Genomic DNA, 15,066 nt, shown 5'->3' on the forward strand with positions numbered 1-15,066 from the left:
AATCTAAGGCCACCTTATTGGGACCAAATGAAATTATACTACAGCAGCAGATCCAAAACAATCTCTGCACATATCTGATTCTAAAGGAAATTGCTGCAGACCATGGGAAATTACAATTGCTCCAGGACAAGAAGGGCTGACTGATCTAATATTTCTGGCTGACACACCTTCTTCCTGGCCTTGTCAATAAAGATACTGATGAGCTCATCTCTCCACAGGTCAGGAAAACATTAGCTGAAAATACGCTATTCCTTTCACCGTGCAAATTTTTTCGGATAAAATGATGGCAGAGAAACAGATTTGTACCTTGCTGGGAAAAGCTATTTAAAATAAGGAAGCTATGAAGCATTTTAATGAAGTTAAATGAGTAATCATGATGGTCTCAGTTAAGCAAGCCTAATGACTATGTCGTTTTTAAAACACGGGTGTGAGACGTCTCATGTGGTGACGGTCCAGATATGTCCAACTACCTTGTAGCACGACCTTACATATGATAACAGTGCAGAATGCATCTATTATGGCAGAAATCCAACAATTAGCAGATAAGGCAAACATAAATCATTTTAAAATCATGCCCGCATCTATCGTAACTGGAATGAAAGTAAGAAAGTCAAACAAAAACATTAGCATCTCAACAGAAGCCTTATACTATAGAATTCTCATTGCTGCTTTTCTTTCTGATACAAATGTGTTTTGCTAGATTCAAGGAAGGAGGATTACAAATATTTGCTTTCGGACAGGTGTTTTGATCAATCTCAATCTCATGAAAGCAGTTAATGAGGCAAAAGATGAAAAGAAAAACATCTCAGTAACCTGCAGCCTCTGAAAACAACCCGTCGAGATTGTTATACCCAGAGGTGATGGCAGATCTTCCCTGGTGACACCACTAGGGCAAAAATAACACCAGGCAAAATACTAACTCACCTCTTCCACCGCCTCTGATAGCATGCACTGCTGTGCAAATTAAGTTGCTCTCACCAGATTATGCAGCAAAACCAATATTTCCAAATTCAGGTATCTACAGATTAGCACAAGCGATCCATCGAGGAATAAAGATGGATGACAGATTTTTTTTCCTTGTATCTCGTCTATTCTACATTAAAGAGCAATTTCACTGCCAGCCATCTGGAAATCAATGTATTCCAAGCTTTATTTTATGATTACCAACATTCCCTCTCATAACTCATTTCTAATTATAAGCAATAAATCATTCCCTCTTGCTTGTAATTTGTAACAGCCAATTAAGGCAAACCTCTTATTTAAATAGCAAATCTAGCTTTAAAACATCACATATTTTGAGGTATGCATGGAACACATCTAATCAAGCAGACAAATGGCAGTTGACAACTTAACATGGCTGTAGAAGTCACTGAGGAGAGACACAGAAAAGCACACGCCCTTCTCACATGACCTAGGTACATCAGGACTTCCCAAAACTGAAGGCATGGGTCTTATCTGCCTGATCTAATGCAGAGGAGATTGACATGTTGCAAAACATGAGCCAATATGTTCCTCCAGGAAGTCTGGTGTCAAGACTTCCCTTCAACGTATCAGGAAACTAATAGAAAGGCTGTAACAGGAGAAGAAGCTGTAGGTTGGTCTGGTGAGAAGTTCTGGATGTTTTTTAGTTCCATTTTAACAAAGGTGAAAAGTACACAGCACTAAAATTAAGACTAAAAAACCCAAACAAAGCAGCTTTTCCTGCGAGTGCATTTGATTGAGCCGTGGCCTGGCCTCCACCTTCCAAGCCCAAGGACACCAATGTGCGCTCCTAGATGCTCACCCTCTCAGGTATTCTCTGCTGTAAGATTTTGCAAGTTTTAGCCCATAGTGTTGCACTTAGCACAAGAAAGGCACCCACTTGAATGGCTCGTCTCCATCCCTCGCAGCCAGAAGAGGACCAGGCAGAACAAAGCAATGAGAGTCTGCGAAGGAAAGCATCAGCAAATAAATCCAGATCATCCCTTCAGGGAGAAGTCCTTAGTGGTGACTTCTTATGATAACTCTTACCAACGGGAGAATATGAAAGAAATGTAGTGGAAGATTTCAGACATGACAAAACAAGGTGGGTCTAGCAGCACTGGCAAGGACGCTGAGAAATTTTTACATCTATTTGTTCTTCGGTGTAGGTCTAAAAAACAGGCAAGTGAGAGCAAACACAAGAGAGAGGCTTCCTATAAACAGCTCTGCTGGGATTTGTCCGTTAGGAAAAAAAAACAACTGTTGTCAGGAAAGTATTTGACATGATTTTGGATGCAGAATTTATTACATGAGAAACTGATCTTAGGAACGTGGAAGTGGTTTCCACTGAGATTTTATTTGGTCATCACGCAGCTCAAGTCTGTTCCAGCTTCACATCGTGTCATCTGGTAAGCGTTTACAGTAGGAATCAAGGGAACTGGATTTGGAAAAAATCCATCTCAACTGACCTAAATCTGATCTGACCTGAATAATCAAACTAATACAAAATTCAAATATGGCTAGACAAAAGCAAACAGAGGTGACTCATTAGCTGCAGTTCTTTCAGGAATTTCCTGCCCTTTCCCACCCATGAGGGGTACGCAGCCCACTCTACTTTTCTTCCTAAAGGGCAGTGAAGGTGAAGTGGGCATCCTCTTGTACCAAAGGTGTCCAAGGCCAAGAGCAGAAGCCCTTCAGGCTCCACTGGATTCACCTTCCCCTTCAGACACTGAAGGATATGATGCCATAGCACTATCACGACAGACACGCTCTGTACCTACACCACCAGCTTCACTTTATTCTAAGAGTCTGAGCTGAAGGCATGCAGGTGCAGCACCATTCAAGCAAACACACAGCAAGTCTCCATAGATGGATCAGCATTCACGTAGATCCTGCCCTGAGTGTTTAACAAAACTTTCAAGACTCCTTAACTTCTTTTCACAAGAGATCTAAGTATTATTTATTCATCTTCTCCAAACACAAAGCTCAAGCACATCTTAGCTGGTTTACATCTGGCTTACTCTCTTGGTAGTGAGAATGAAGCACTTGAAGAAATCTCAAAAATCACTGGTTTGATGTTGGTGAAACTTGGACAGCATTTCTGGCAAAACCTTTGGATGAGGATGCAACATAAAAGTGTGAAGGGAGGGAGGAACAGACACCAAAGCTTATACATTTCAGTTTGAAAATAAGGCATCATTCCGATTGTGCCTGTGGATGTATATCTTCCCCATACAATGTTTTAAAAGCTTTATATAAACTATACTTCTAAGCAAGCTTGTAATTAGCAAGGGGCAGGCTTGGTTCTAATTATAACTTGCACAGACACACATTATGGAAATACTTAGCTAATAACCATAGCAATGCTCTGCTGATGGCTGAAGTCAGGCTGGCATGTGATTGCCTTGTTACCACTTGCGTACCTTCTGTCTTGTGCAAACTGGGCTCCCTAAGAAGCCTGCAGGACCGGTCTGCCAGCTCTTCCTCCCAGCTCTGCTACGTAGGGTAATCCAGGCCTGGCTGCCATCTGTGCTGTGATGATCTGTTTGCCTGCGTCCAGCATTCCTGCTCCATGCGAGCGTGCTGTGGGATACCTGCTCTCACCTCACCAGGATGTGCTGACACCAAAAGGACCAGGGAACCTGACAGATGTAGCTGACCTTGCACCATTTCACCAACAGACTGTACCCAGTCCATCCATGAGATGGAAACATACACTATGAATACGCACATGTCGTTCTTTACAGCCTTTGCCAAAGTTAAAATGAAGATGGTTCAACATCTCACCTCAAAGCCAAAATATTTAAGAAGAAGAAAACAACAACCAAAAGCCCAATTGGATGTTCAGCTACGAGAACTTCCCTCCAAGTCAAAGTCCCTGTAAAATCATGCACGTCTCACACGGCTTTGGATCCAAATTCTGATAAAGCAAAGGTCCAGAAAGTAAGCAGTACCCTTTTATTCCAACCTGGGGGTAAGCATGCATGGTTAATAAAGTACAAATATGGTACAAATAACTGGGAAAACAGGCATTTACCAATGAACATGACACTAATGTAAAAGAAGCATTGCTACACACCGTAAGTCCTTGCTTGCACATGTCCACATTTCTCCTGTACTGAGGACTCTACAGACGAGGTCTCACCAGCACGGAGTAGAGGGGCAGGATCACCTTTGCTCTCCTGGCCATGCTTCTTTTGATGCAGCCCAGGATACAGTTGGCTTTCTGAGCTGTGAGGGCGCATTGCTGGTTCAAGTCCAGCTTCCCATCTACCAGTACCCCCAGGTCTTTTTTGGCAGGGGTGTGCCCAATCCTTTTATCACCCAGCTTGTATTGGTAGGGGGGGCTGCCCTGACCCAGGTGCGAGAGTTTGCGCTTGGATTTGTTGAACCTCATGAGGTTCACCTGGGCCCACTGCTCAGCCTGTCTAGGTCCTCCTGGATGGCATCCCGTCCCTCAGGCTTTTCAACTGCACCCCACAGCTTGGTGTCATCAGCAAACTTGCTGAGAGTACACTCAATCCTACTGTCAATGTCATTAATGAAGATGTTAAAGAGCACCTGTTCCAGTAATGACCCCTGAGGGACACCACTTGTCACTGATCTCCATCTAGACACTGACCACCATCCTCCAGGTATGATCTCGCAAGCAGTTCCTCATTCATCAAACAGTCCACACATCAAATCAGTATCTTTCCAGTTTGGAGAGAAGGATGTCATGGGGGACCATGTCAAAAGCCTTAGAGAAGTCCACACAGATGACATCAGCAGCTCTTCCCTTGTTCACTGACACAGTTACACTACCATAAAAAGAGACATGGCCAGTCAGGCAGGACCTGCCTTCGCTGAAGGCATGCTGGCTATCACCTCCCTCTCTTCCATGTGCCTTAGCATAGCTTCCAGGAGGATACGCTCCGTGATCTTTCCCAGCAAAGAGGTGAGGCTGGCGGGTTGGTAGTTCCCTGGGTCATCCCTGCTACCCTTCTTAAAATGGATGTGACACTGACTTTTTTCCAGGCACCACGGACTTCATCTGACCACCATGACTTTTCAAATATCATTGAGAGTGGCTTGGCGACTATGTCAGCCAATTCCCCCAGGACTCCGGGATGCCTGGGCCACTGGTCCCTAATTTGGCTCAGTCAAAACCAGCTGGGTCAGCCTAAATAGATTGTTGCTAATTATTGCCCTTTGAAATTGCTGGAGTTGCCAAAATGGGTTAAAGGGCACATACAAAAGCGGGTCAGCCGACTGGCCCGAGGGACACGGGGCTGACGTGGCCTCACAGCCCTTCCAGATGGCTCCCGACGCCTCCTCTCCCACTGAGCCCTCACCTGCACAGGCAGAAGGCTGACCTCAATCTTATAAATTCGGGAGGCCCTTCCCTTTTAAGATATCGTGGTCCCCAGCCCTTTATTCTTCAGCCATCAAATATCCAACTGCTCAAGAAGGTCAGAGTAAAAGTGAGGCGAGCAGCTCCCATTGCCACACAGCATCCTTCCCCCCCCCCCAGCAGTGGCTACATAACATGTATTAGAAAGCAAATTGCTGCAGCTCCATCCTGGGATTGCTCATGCACATCCTTAGCTTTGTATATATGAAAACACTGAAAAGGTCTAACAGTTACAGTTACTCTTCAGCACCGGGCTCCCTCGGAAATGTACAGCTATGACCAAACTGGGTCATCTGAGGAGCAGTAACACACATGCTGTGCAAGGTACCTTCCTATCACAATTACAAGGATATAGGCTATGAGCGGTAAAAGGAGTTCAGCTGACCATGAAATGTGCAAATCCTACAATAAATAGATATTTATACACTGTCTTATTGATATGAAGCCCCTCTTTCCGAAGCCATCATTTATATTTTGACACTGAATGCTGACAAGCTTTTCAGACAAGTGGTGACATGAAGCAGTTTTTAGTACAACTCTAGAAAGAATGAGTAAAACACGAAGCAAACTTTATCCATCTCAAGTAAATCCCCATTCCTTCCTTTGTACCTCAGAGAGCTTGCACTGCAACTGCGTCATGAAAAAACAACTGTATTGAACAGAGGAGACAGTGAATTCCCACCGTAGCTTAAATCCTTCTGCATACTAAGCTCTGTTTGAAGATCAAAAATGTACTTTCAGGTTAATCTTGTGCACTTTGAACTTTAACTCCTTGCATAGCAAGGGAAAAATTCACAGAAAATAACCCAATATTCCTACAAGCCCTGAGCTACTTCAAGTTAAGTGCTAGAGAGCATTGTGGCACTTCGCATGCACAGATCCTTTCTAGCCTTTGTGCTCCATGCATCCCTCTCCAGTGCCAAAGGGCTCCCTGCTGCACACAAAGAGAAGGCTGTTTGGGCTGAAGTCACAACTTCAAAGACCAGCAGCACAAAATTTGCCAACTTGCTTTGCCATTCAAGCAAATGTCAACTGGAACAAAAGCACACAGAGTAAAGTTGTTACAGAATGCCACGCAGGGAAAATAATGCAAATTTGTATCAATGATCAACTTAGCCTTAACCAAGTCTAATGAGCAACTTTGCCTTTGTTCTTTTCCATCATCACACTCATTTTGCTCTGTGAGCTTGAAAAGGCATTAGTTAAAAAGCCTAGCTTAAAAATTGAAAACAAGCTCCCACCTTCTTTTATAAAAAAACATAAGCCTCGAATGTGTCAAGTTTAGATTTCCTACATTCTATACTTGGTTAAAATATGCAACAAATGCCTAGGAAGTGCTTGGCCCCAGTGAGACAACAGTCTGCACAGACTCACTCCAAATACGTCTGCCTTTCAGTTGTTTAACCTCCATACACTGCATTGCCTTTATCAGCATCACAGCATCGTTCCAGTTCGCCTCAGTTTTTTGTGTCCTCCAAATATCGTGGGAACGTCAGTAGTTGGCAAACTAACACTTGGGCTTTTAGCATGAGGCTACAGATCTCTCTGCTACTTTCCTCGGTCAGTTAGCAAAAACTTACAGTAAATAAACAGATGCACTACATATATATATATACATATATATATATATATTTAATGCAATGTAATGTAACTGCCATATTGTAATGTAAACACATTTCATAGTGCGTTTTTTTACAGAAGAAGCTTTTTAGAGTAAACTGTTCTAAAGGAACTCAATCGAATTTAACACATGCACAATAGATTTACATTTGGAAAACAGTTTGGTAGCAATTTATGGCCCTTTGACGTGAACTTTCACAGTCATTCTTAGAGCAAGAATGCATTAGTTCAGAAGTGTAATGTTTTGGCTGGACTCAGTGGGAAAATTAGAGCTGAAGCCTCTGGAAGGCTCTTTTTACCTCTAAGGTTCTGTATTTTAAGATCTTATTTGAAAATCTTGATAGATAAACAAGAAAGAAGAATAAGCCACTAGTTTCTTCATTAACAAAATATATACTTCCAGCAGGAACTGACAAAAAGTATCACCAGTAACTACCAACAGGAGCAAGATGTTGATCCATCCAATACCAGATTTGTTTATTGCCTCTACATCTTCTCACTGAATTACGACATTGTGCAGGTAGTCTGAACATTCAAATGCCCCACTCATCTCACCTAACACAACTGGAAAGTGCATGCTTCAGAAAAAGCATACGTGATGCAGTATTTTTACCAAATGGCAGCACCGTGCAGAGAACCATGGAGCAGATTTCTCTCATCCATCTACAAAAGCAATGCGCAGAAGTCATTGAGCGAGTGCTGTCCCAGCAGTCGTACCCTGGGGTCATCAACGCTCATGGTGACACAAGAAGCATGTTTCGCTTACGATCACCAACTTGTTTCCTGCAGACATCACCCTAACAGTTTGTGCAAGATAAGGCAGGAGGTGCTGGGCTGACGCCGGCTCCATCCTCTCCTCATACAAAAGACAGCTCCATCAGACTCACACCAGTGGGAACAGTATTAAGAACAACCCAATGGACACAACCAAAGCTCCCAAATGCTGGTATTCACCGTGGCCAGTAAAAAAGTTGGGTATTCTCTCACACAACCAGTGTTTTTGTGGGCTAGCTTTTGCTTTTCCTTCGTTATACACATGACAGCATCATGGTTTTTAAAGGAATAACACTGTTAGTTGAGTAGGTGTCTTTAGGAGTAAGAGCTAAAAAGTTAGACTCTAGATGTCAGACTGAAATGCAAAATTGGCTTCAGTTCTGACCTAAATAGTGTGCAAGCCTCACGTTTACTAAAACAGATGAAACAAATCCCAATTCTTTTTGAATAGCAGAACTACTGAAGAGACATGGTGGAGTTTAGCACAGTGGGAGTCCTCGTTGTCTATTGCTACGCATTTAAACACTTGAGGACTTTGCAATAAATGCTGAAATGAATTCACCATCAAAAGACAAAATCCATGTTCTATCTGCCAAAACCTTTAGCAGCCTAAACAGGAAATGTCACAGTTGATTTTCAGCAATGGTATAAAAATAAAAAACAATGTTTTAAAGTCTTCAGGGGAAAGATAGATAGACAGATAAACAGCATGACAGACAGATGGATTCATTGCTATAGGTAATTTTTTACTCTTCCTAAGCAAAAATCAGGCTTCAAATGGATTGATACAACCAAACAGATTAATTAAAAAAAAAAACAACTAATGAGTAATATTATTTTTAAATTCTCCAGTCTGTCAGGGCCATCAGCCTAGAGGTATAAAGCTAACAGACTTTTGTTAGAGCACTACTGTTTTGTTTGCATTAAAGAGCTTCCTCTCTCCTTGACTGGTGTCAGCTGTAATAGAACAAAAACATTTGAAAGGGGAAAAAAAAAAAAAACACCAAAAAAACACTGGGCTATTAAAAGTGCTGTTTTGGAGGCTCTTTTATTTCCTTTCCATTTCAGTAAGTCAGTCATAAATTAAACTCTAGGCTCAGTTGCACCCACAGATCTGCTGCTAAAGGGAAGGTCTGCATGTTCCCCCCATCCACAGACCCTCTGCTAGGAAGAGGCCATTTTGTGGGAGGAGGCAGGGCTGGTGTATTCACAGACCCTCTCTTCACTCTAAATTTACCAGGATTTGCAAAATTCCTAACTTAAACCATGTGGTAAAATAGAGATGGAAACATAAGCCAATATCCGTAAACTCTCAAGGTTGTCTGCAAACCTTTACCAAACATACGGCATTAGCCAGCAGTACTGCTGAGCTGATAAGCTGTCAGCCATGCTTAGAGACAGGCTTGCACATTTAAAACGACTGAGAAATAAGCAACTTTATCATTCGGCTGCAAGAGAATCAATGCTAATGTTAGAAAAGGGAGTTTGAGTGATCAGCCTTCGGGAAATGCAGTTTTAACAAACAGCAAGATGGACCACTCTTGATATTAGCAAGTAAAGAACCTGTTTTCACATAGCCCTTACTAGATGAGCAACTGAAGTGCCGCCAGGATCACAGTAAGTCAGATTTTGGTTTTACTTTCCACTTGCTGCATTGAAGAAAACTCACCAAATCAATTGTTCCTACTTAAAATGGAAAAATGTAACCGAGAAAGGCAACTGGAGTGGAGAAATTATTACCTGGAGGTTGGTTTATTTAAGACTAAATTCAGTCAAACAGGGTCAACAGAAGCACTGATGGAGAAAGGCAACAGGTCCCCTCTCAGAACTCCCTTGTGCAGAGGCTGCTGCAGCCTTCCCACATGGCAGAGTGGGCGAGAGCTGATCTCCCGCAGGAGACACAAACCGGCTCCTGTCATTTACAAGTTTCTTTTAAGATGCTTTTAAATTTTCACACTTCTACTTGACTTATCAGCTGAAAAAAATGAAGGGCTGAAGGTGCTGACTCCCACACATGAATATGAAATGGAGCCATTGCTGCAGCTGCATGCAGCAGCCCAGTGCCCTCCCTTCCCAGGGCCTGGCATGACGAACGCCCAGCAGTGCGTAGGCCGTACAGCACCCTCTGCATTGCCACGGTGTATTTAAGCTCACCTCCAGCTGCAGCGGACCCATGGGATCACATAAATGCTTCACCATCACAAAATCACAATCACAGAATGGCTGAGGTTGGAAGGGGCCTCTGGAGGCCATGTGGTACAACGCCCTGCTCAGACAGGGTCACCTACAGCCCACAACAACTAACCTGTTTCTTTTCAAGCCTATGAATCCCTCAAGGATGAAGTTCAGACTTGGTTTAATCACATGTAGCTCAAGCAAGACACAGATCTCATATCTCTTCTGTATTTGCCCCTCAACCTGTATTTTGACTGTGCTATCTTCAAACACAGCACTCAACCTGACCACCACCATCTGCTGTTCCACCGAAATCAGCCCTTTCCCTGGTTTCAACCTACTTCTGCCATGCCATATGCTGTTGTTCCACTCGTCTTTGCTTTAAATGTCTGTAGTGTTCACCTGTATGTAAGTTCCTATCATGAAACCATGCATCTGCATTTCAGCATTTCCTCCAGACCATCACCATTTTATTTCTTGCTGAAATCACCCTAATGACTCCAATTCTCTCATCCGCAGAAATGAATGGTTCTCCAAGAAAGGCCTAATGCCTCCCTAATCTGTCACGTGGTGCTTCTCCAACACGTGGCCCAAATTGGTCCTTTTGTACAGCCTCATATCTAATTTGCAGCCCGCTATCTCTCTGTCTCTTTCAGCCTCATGGCTTTTACAGCTTGTGCTCCCATGTATGTCTGCATTTCAGATTATATTTCTTTGGATGCATTAGCCTGGATTTTTTCCAAGATGCTCTTTTTATTTCCTGCTCTCAGTTATATTTTTTTCTTAGCGGCACTGTTTTGCATGGCTGTTTTCAGTGTTCTTTGCTGTATGACTCACTTTATTGTCTCCTGCAGATTTCATTAGCACAGTTTTCTGTGTCATTATGAAGTAGGACTGGGTTTCACACGCTGTTCAAGCTTTCCACTAAGCATCTTCTTGAAAGCTAGCACCATTCTCACTGTTTGCTTGGGCAGATATTGGTACTCCTCAAAGGAAAGAACATGGGGTAAGAGAATCTGTCTAAACAGTGCAAGTTTCCTGAAGTGCTGTGCGGAAAAGGGTAACGGAGTGGAGAAGCAGGGTATGCTAACATCATTAGCTCCTGGAAGATTTTTTTTTTCCCATGACCTGTTTTGTTAGGTATTCAAAGGTAACTTCTGCCAGGAGCAGATGGTGTTCAAGCAGACAACTGGCAAGTGGTCTCAAAGAGTGCACTGAGATGGTGTTGTGAGTAAGTCTGGTCAGTTATCCAAAAATCAGTATGAGTACAACGGGGGCTGCCAAAAGGCATTGTTTCTAAAAGAAAATTTAGTAAGTAGGACAAATAAACCCATAGGTGAGTAATTTTAAGAAACTCTCTGAGAGAAGGATGGTGTCTATTAGCAGCTCTGCAAAGTGTTATATCAAATAGTTTATGGATGGTTGGAAGTAAGTTGCTTCCAACTTTGATACGTGCTTTGATACGTGCCCTTATTAAAGAATATGATAATGATCTTCCACAGATACGATGGCACAACTAAAGTAATAGGCAAGAGAAGCACTTTTTGAGAAATACTTTAAACAAACAAGCCTTAATTCTCCATATTCAGTCTTCAAGTGGCTGAATAAATTTCCTCCCCATTTTTACTCCAATATTCTTCTGCTTTAGACCAAAAAAGGCTAACACAGACCTTCAAATGAATTACACTATACATTATTTATGTGTTTCAGATAATCCCTGCTAACTGTCCAAAAAACATCTCATTTGCAGAAATTGCATACTCTCTCAGCATAAACATTACTAATGACAGAAAATAAAACCAGAAGGGATTCATCCCCTTTTTAATGCTAAATATTATGCAAGTAACTAGCAGCTATGTAACCTCAGTGCTGCCTCAACACAATTTGCAAAATCGTATACAAAATTGAAAATAAATTGTTAGGAGATTATTCAAGAGAACTACTGCCGGTAATCTCCTAATAAGATGTGCTGCTTTGACCTTCATGCATATATTTTAACACTTTCCCTTGCTTCAGTGTTTCTGTGAGTCGAAGTGCCACGAGGAGCCCATTTAGAGGGAAGTCTCTCCTGCATTACGCCTCAACAAGCCACGGGCTTGAAATATCCATGGAACCGTTTAAAATATTTACAGTCAGCAAGGTCAAGCTGGAGATCCCAGACAGAAATCTATCACACTCTGAGAAATGGAAGGATTCCTTTCCACTCCCACCTCCCACATCTGCCCAGAAATACATTTAACAAAGACTTCAAAGCACTGTTACAACCAAACCCTGCAAACGCAGGGAAAACCATGCAGAATGCGTTTTCTCTATCCATAACTCACCTCTCTGCAACACACTGATAAAATTAATCTTTACAACGTCCTCTATAAAATCTAGATGTAAGGGGTCCTACCAACAAGATTTCAAGCCTTTACTACGTTTGTGGGAAGCAGGGGATGCTGTCAGTGGGAAGACACAGACAGCATTACAGATCCAAGTGCCAAACACTGAAGCAGAAAAGCCACATAAAGTTGTTTACCAAAGATAGCCCTGATACACTATTGCTCATCAGGGGATGGTGGGGCCAGAGCAGCAGCTGCACTTCAGACTGTGATGTAATCCACAGTTCAGTTGCAGGGGCTCTAGTAAATGTCCTGAGGTTTCACCATCCTTTGGATGACAGGTGTTGCTCTCATACCATCTATCTAGCACTTAACAGACATGGAGGCAATTCCACATTTTGGAACACCACAATTCATTTTGAATTTGTGTCCCTAAAGCATCCCTCCTTGGTGCATAATCTATGCATGATTTTGGAAGTGTTTTTAAGCATAGTCAGATGATTTTGATTATTATATGGCATTTTCATCACCAAGGGGAAGTTCTGGCTTTCCACAGGGACCATTCTGAAAAAGTTGTTTGCCCTTTTCCTCCCACCTAAGTAGTACATGCTCCTTTTCACCCTAACCATAACAAAAAAGCCCACCCCAATACAACCACTAACTCGATATTTGCTGGGATCAAAGCAAAAATTTAAGAACATTAAAGTCACTGAAAACAAATCACAGGTGACCCAGCATGTCACAACACTCTCAAACAAGAAGAACTGTCAGGAAACTAAAGCTGACAACTTTCCAGCCCATCAGGACATTGGCAGAAAAGGCCTAAAGAAATCTTGTAATTTTTTTTTTTTAACAAGATCTTAGTCTGTCTCACAAGTAAGGTTTTCCACTGCCAGATGGTCGATAGGAATGCTAATGGAAAGAGTTGAAGCTGAAATAAATCTGCCACTTTTAATCAATCACAGATGACTGTGTCATCAATAAGCGACTCATGTTATGACAAACTCCCTTTGGTTAGCTACAAGCAAAGCTGATGAAATGCATCATGCCTACGTATTCATTGCCAATACTCGGCAACTTTAACACAGGCATTTTGAGGCTTAAAGATTATTTTTCCCACCTACGTATTCATTGCCAATACTGGGCAACTTCAACACACGCATTTTGAGACTTAAAGATTATTTTTTCCCTAGGAGTGCTGTGATCTCGGATTCACAGAGAAAATTGCTCAAAAGAGCAACAGTTTTTAACTGTTGGAAGCTATTTAGATAGTAACTCAGCCAAAACACACGCACACACACACAAACACACGTCAACTTTAAAAATCCTCTTAAATCAGAGGCATAGAAACCCACTCATGGGCAACCTGCGAGGTGCACTCTCCACTGCACAGCAAAGATAATTGTATAGGAGATGCTGACAGTGCATCCAGCAGTCATTCACTTCACTCCCACCCTTCCACCCATCCAGGGATCCCAAAATGTAACATGCCCTTTGTGGAAAGTATAAACGGGAAGAAGAGACCCAAAGATATCCCTATTCAAGGGAGAAAGTAATGAATCACAGAATCATAGAATGGCCGGGGTTGAAAAGGACTGTCATGATCATCTAGCTGATACCACACAGGTCCCAGCTGGGCTTTAGCTACGTCACACCAAAAAAACCCTGGCTCAGCATGCAGGAAAGGCTCACAGAGCAGAGATGGAGGTGTTGCTCGAGAGGAGAAAGGGAATGACCAAGGGAAAAATGGTGCAATTGGTAGAAGCTAAACTTTGATGGTTACACAGCTCATGGGACAGGCTGTTTTCTGTCTGTATTTTTAACCAACTTCCAAGTCCATCCTCGGTGTCTTTTTGCCTTCATTGACTATGTGTCCATCAGTGTTTTGAAATATAATTGGAAAAACAAGACTCTTAGGCTAGGGAAATTTAATATTTTCCCAGTTTAGAGGCAATATGGCATTCAGTTGCTTGAAAGGAAAAAGAATAAACGAAAAAAAAAAGTTACTACAGCATAAGAGCAAACAAGTCATTTCAAATCCACGTATGGAGACACGGGAAACTATCATTAGCCCAAACTTCATAACTTGTCTGTCAGCACAGTAATACATCTATTACTAAAAATGTTGCTCCCTCTTCACCAAATTATAAACCCCCAAACTCCAACTTACAAAGACCAGAAGCCATCACAAAAACTTTCAAGTGGTTTTTGTGGCTCTCGCTGAGCACAGCTGTGATGATGCAGATGCTCTACTTCTTTATCACTCAGAAAACAGGGATGAGACCTTTATAATGACCAAGCACCAGATATGAACCAACCACATTTTGCTCTCTCCAAGCTCTTTTTTTCTTGAGGGGGGTCCATCCAAGCATAACCATACTGGACAGGATTGCTCAAACAACACCATCACCCTTCAATATCATTTTGAAAGAGCACTGTACTCCATGCACACAGAGAACACCCTTGCTCCATTTTATGAAATAATGAACACCAGGATGAGTATTCCAATACCTTCAAAATTTAAAACTACCCATTTTTAGTCCAGTAATAATACTCTGAAAGATAATACGTTAGAGAGATTATAGACTGCCACAGCATCATAGATTAGTCTCACAGTATCGATCTTCAGGAGACCAAACAGCTGATATGTGATCGTTCCCTGCAGTTTAGTCAGTCTGCACCTTTCAGTGTTTCTGAATCACTTCTCGATTTTCCTATTTCAGCTTCATTTTGTGCTTTTGAAGTTCTAAGAAAAACACAACTTTCTCCTCTCTGTGCGAATCATTTCCTGCATTTTGAGAGAGACTGAAGTCCAAACGG

The 15,066-nt window shown here is 42.2% G+C and overlaps 1 protein-coding gene across 8 annotated transcripts in view; it reads right to left on the minus strand.

The window, feature by feature from the left end:
- BRF1 (BRF1, RNA polymerase III transcription initiation factor 90 kDa subunit) overlaps window positions 1-15,066 on the minus strand; it is a 163,338-nt gene that overhangs the window by 14,902 nt on the left and 133,370 nt on the right. The window lies entirely within an intron of this gene.

This window comes from Gallus gallus, chromosome 5 (genome assembly GCF_016699485.2).
Source record: "Gallus gallus isolate bGalGal1 chromosome 5, bGalGal1.mat.broiler.GRCg7b, whole genome shotgun sequence".
Classification (NCBI taxonomy): domain Eukaryota; kingdom Metazoa; phylum Chordata; class Aves; order Galliformes; family Phasianidae; genus Gallus; species Gallus gallus.